Below are 5,000 nucleotides of genomic sequence, written 5' to 3' on the forward strand. Positions count from 1 at the left end.
AGGCAGGACTCAGCAGCCAGGTGGACACCACAGGTGGGTCTGGCATGGGACGTGCACACATAGACATCAAAGGGGGCTTCAGCCCCTGCCCTTTTGCCCGTCTGTAAAATAACTGCCGTTTCTGTGGTGAAAGAAATGCAAAATGCAACATGCTGGAAGGCAGCGCATTCAGGAGAATTGCTTTTCTTTTACCAAGTCTCCTGAACTTGAACATATTTGTTTTGAAATCCACTAGCTAAAGAGTGCTGGGTTGTGCCCCCCAAAAAAGCTGATCTACAAGCTCTCAACGCGTTGTGAGCTTGTAGATCTGCTATTTTCGCTCTTTTTGTCCAAAAGTGCCCTCTTACGGGATTTGAGCCCCTGCCCCTCTAACACTCTCTGCATGTCCCTGGGGTATGCAGGAAGCATGTTCATGACGTCTAGATATTAGATCTATAGGACATTTATTATGATATCTCTGCTGTCGGGGAGAAAACAACTCCAAAATGTTCATTAAAAAAAACTATTTTAGATAATGCACACTGCCTCATCAAAATTGATATTGTGACTTTATATATTGTCAATTGCTATTCCCGACAGTGACGATAGATACATTATTTGGTAACACTTTACAATAATATGGTCACAAATCATTAGCAGTCATTAGCATGACTCATTAAAGGGGCATTTCAAACACGTAAGACGCTCGATTCATACTTTGATTTTATCAGACACGCCCCCTCAATTACAAACACTAATTGTAATTCCAAACTCAAATTTGAATACCATGATGGATTCATCTAAAACATCCGTCCTTGGTTCAGGTGACTGAATACTGTAACACGTCTGCAGGGGCCATGCATTTTCTTTCTATAAATAAATAAAAAGGTATAATTGAAAAAACACAGCCCCTCATGAACTAGAATTAGAGAGACAATTAATTGTTGTTTTTATCTTGTTTGAAGTAATAAGGATAAAATGCACATCAAATATCAAAATATTGAATGAATCATTAACAGGTTAAATACTGTCTGGGGTAGACCTATGTTTGAAAGTGAAATATCCCTTGAAACATCCTGCAGTGTTCACTTTTCTCTCATGCCAATGAAGCCAATTGAATTGAATTGAATTGTGCACGCATGCACGAGCGCACGCATTTGTAAAATACAAATAAAACGTCTCATTCATTTAAAAACCGATGCATTGTTGCATCGATTTCATTAACACAAGTCGATTCAAATTAGAATTAGAATGAAAGAAAATATATATTTTCAATTGTTTTCCCCATATCATATTTTTTGCTCTGTGTGCGTGTGTAGCCTACATAATTCAAACTGTAGGATTGGTTATTGTGACGGACAGAAGTCATTCCTTCCCTTTGCAAAGCGTACCGGAGCGCACTCGCCTATTAGTTTGCATTGCATTCAGAACGCGCCCTTAATTAAGAACCTAACTGCATCTGCATCTGTGTGTGGCTCTCAGCGGTGTCCCACTATTAGCGACTTTAAGCAACGACGGATACGGCAGTCGGCTACGGCAACCGGGAATGGATCAGTGCTCGATACATAAACCTGCTCTCCGTCGCAGTCCTTTCTACTACGGGAGAACCTACACTTACACGTAGTGTCTACAACGCCATGTCATAACCATGTTTATTGAAATTATAGCTGTCATACATTTACACCGATTGCTCCATCACCTCTCTTATGCTGTGTCCATATTGACTGGCTGAATGGCTGATGTTGAACTGCACTGTGGCAGAGAAGTAACAGATAGAAGCGCGCAAACTTTATCCCCAGACTAGATCCCCCGCCCCCCCCCCCCCCCCGCACCTCCTTGCTGATGCAGTGACTGTCCTGTTTCTGGTTTAGCTTTACGCACGGGACGCATGAGTCTCCGGTCAGAGTGGGTTGATGTTTATTTTCATGGCTCAGAAAAGAAGGTTATCGAGTTGTATAGGAGGAGGAGAAGGAATACATGTTCACGTCGTGAACGTGGAAGGTCAGCAGATTGTATTCTGGTGTTGTGCTGCTGGCTGCTATAAATGTTAATATAGACCTATGTCTTCTATGGTGTTCTGAAGGTCAGGCTGCTGTACTGCCACTAGTGTTAATGTTATATTTTGTATTGTGTTCTCGGCTGCGCTGTGTGCCAATTATGCCCCCTCAGGCCCTCTCCTGTTGACTGTGTTCTCTTTTCTGGTCTGACAGTGCAGGCACACTTGCGTGTGTGTGCCTGCACTGTTTAGTATTTACTATATTACATTTTTATGTTTTGATAATCAGCGCTTTTCCATATAGATACACTGTGCCATATTGGAGAGGCCACTGTGTGTGCAGTGCTCCCCCCCCCCCCCCCCCTGTTCTGTAGAACGCTGTTGTTATGCAGAGTTGTGGTGATTAGACTCCATTAAAGCTATCATCTGTAGAGAAGCTCCTCTGGTTGTGGAACAGTCAAGGTTGAGAAGCTCTGCTTCTCAAGGCTCTACCTGGGTCATAGACTGTAAAAAAAAATATGGACAAAGCGTTCTCCGGGTCTGATATGGACGTAAGATGAAGCCAGTCAGTCCTTGAATTGTAAATCGCCATCTTTGTAGATCCGTTTGGCCCATTGGCTGGCCCAGACAACGAGGCGGATCTTCCCCCCTTCTTCTTTGTTGGTTTTTATTTTGACTTGAACGGGGGGTGGCTAACGATCATGGACTGTAACGGTAGCCACGCCCCTCAAAACATACGCGACTTTATGGTCATTTATTTAATAAATGGGACCATAATTTTCCAAAAATAATATTATGACATTAGAAATGAGACGTTAAACTAGTGACTGGAAGCAGAAAGTATTCATGTTTATTAAGGTAATACAGTCTAGGTGAAGTTGGGCCCAAATATATGGAGCTCTATGGAGATATGGGTTTTTTGGGCCCAATGACAGCGCCATATGAACTTTCAGGAAGTCCCGATTTCCTTAGTGGCTTCACAAAATATCTGTCTGACTGCCCCCCTGACCTGGGTACATATACTGTATGTGTCATGCAACCCATTCTGGACGGGAACCCCTTTTGGTGAATTAAGCATTATGTTATTCTTTAGCTGTAGAAAAATAGCAGATCTACAAGCTCATAGCACGGCACCGAGTGCCGCGCTACGAACTTGTAGATCTGCTATTTTCTTTTAATCGTGAAAATGTGGCGCAAATCTTTGAATATATATATTCTTTCAGAACGAACGTTTTTTAACTCAAATCTTTGCTTCTGGGGGGAGGGGGGGGGGTCCCTGGAACAACATATTTTCAGATGGGGGTCGGCGGCCAGTTACATATATTTTTGGGGGTCCTTGACATGAAAATGTTTGAGAACGACTGACAGAAACATGGGTCTTTCAGAAAAATGTCAGGATTTAGAAGGCATTTGTAGAATCGTCCTCAGGTCTAAATGCGTTAAGCATTATGTTATTATTTAGCTGTTGAAAAATAGCAGATCTACAAGCTCGCTGAATATATTCTTTCAGAGCCAATGTTCTCTAACTCAAATCTTTGCTTTCCCTGGAACAACATATTTTCAGATGGGTGTCCGCTCCGCAGCCAAATACAGATAATTCTGGGGGTCCTTGACATGAAAAAGGTTGCACCACTGACATAGAAACACTTTTCAGAAAACTGTCATGATTTAGAAGATATTTTGACGAATCGAGCTCAGGTCTAAATGGGTTAAAATGGCCAGGGTCCACTTACTGAAATAAATTAATATTTACCGTCCGTATGCAATAAAGAGGTTTTCTTCTAAACCAGTGTTTCCCAAACCTTTTTAGCCTGTGACCCAAAAATAAAAATATGATGTCTCCCCTCCCCGACACCCAAACTATAGCCTAGTTAAAATAGCCGATCTACAAGCTCACAACATGTGGCTTCGCGCCGCATTGTGAGCTTGTAGATTGGCTATTTTCACTACTACCTAAACACTAAATTTATGGAATTTTTTTGATTTTCTTTCTTTGATTTATTCATGACATTACTTTTAAAAAAAAATGTTTTTAATTCATGAAACTTTTTGCTTTTTTGGGATTTTCTTTTTTTTTAATGTCCTGAAATAGTAATAATTAAAAACAAAATGTAGGAAACAAAACATGAAGGGACCCATAACAATGTGTCCATGACCCACAAATGGGTCCCGAACCCCTATTTGGGAAACAAGAAAAAGAACAAGTCTAAAATTCAAAATTTAAGGAAACACAGAAAACAGACTTAAATGAATACATTTTGATCTGTAAGGGCAAACCTTACAGCTACAAAAATCAATTGCAATGCTTAATATAATATTCAAATAGGGAAATCTTACCTGAAATAGGTTCAAAAGTAGGTCAACTTCATTACGCTTGCATAATGCATGGCTGCCAAATGAACTACTTTTCTGCAGTGCATTTGGTGCAACAGATAAACTACAACTAGACCCAAGCAGAATGTATTAGTAGAGACGATCCATGTTCTCTGTTACAGTGGAACTGATTTATTCTGATATTTGTCTCCTCAGCTCTCCAGACTGAATCACACAACACAACAGGTAAACAAAGAACACATTATTACTTGCGCAAGCAGAGGTTGGTTGGTTGGTTGGTTGGTTAGATGTTCATAAAACTTTCACTTATATATGTTTATTTTGATTTATTTTTAAATAGCTAAAATAGCCGATCTACATGCGATACGATGTTGCGATGCGTTACAGAGACCAAAACTTACAAGCCCTAATAGATAGGAAAATAGTAGATCCACAAGCTCACGTTGTGGGCTTGTAGATCTGCTATTTTCACTGTCTTACGTGCGTTGTGTGCTTGTAGATCGGATAGGAACAAGCAGGGAAAAAAGTTGAAATATGGAAATAAGAGGTTAACGATATATCCCAGGTGTGGTATTGACGATAATAAACACAGACATTCATAAATAACTGTCGATAGAACTGTTGCTTTTTCCTCTTATTGTGTAATGATATCCCAACAACTGCTTCCTGTGCCTCAGTGTTCAACAGCGCG

General features: G+C 40.6%; 1 long non-coding RNA gene and 1 pseudogene across 2 annotated transcripts in view; both read left to right on the top strand.

Moving 5' to 3' along the window:
- LOC310877259 (post-GPI attachment to proteins factor 2-like) overlaps positions 1-5,000 on the top strand; it is a 125,221-nt pseudogene that overhangs the window by 63,752 nt on the left and 56,469 nt on the right. The window lies entirely within an intron of this gene.
- LOC310854078 overlaps positions 1-5,000 on the top strand; it is a 5,109-nt gene that overhangs the window by 46 nt on the left and 63 nt on the right. Inside the window, exons 1-3 of the long non-coding RNA XR_014568856.1 lie at positions 1-33; positions 4,505-4,534; positions 4,987-5,000. The exon at positions 1-33 is cut by the window's left edge and continues 46 nt beyond it; the exon at positions 4,987-5,000 is cut by the window's right edge and continues 63 nt beyond it. This is a non-coding gene — a long non-coding RNA (uncharacterized lncRNA). The remainder of the gene's footprint in view (positions 34-4,504; positions 4,535-4,986) is intronic.

The sequence above is a fragment of the Protomyctophum parallelum genome, assembly GCF_964188405.1.
Source record: "Protomyctophum parallelum genome assembly, chromosome: 2".
NCBI lineage: Eukaryota > Metazoa > Chordata > Actinopteri > Myctophiformes > Myctophidae > Protomyctophum > Protomyctophum parallelum.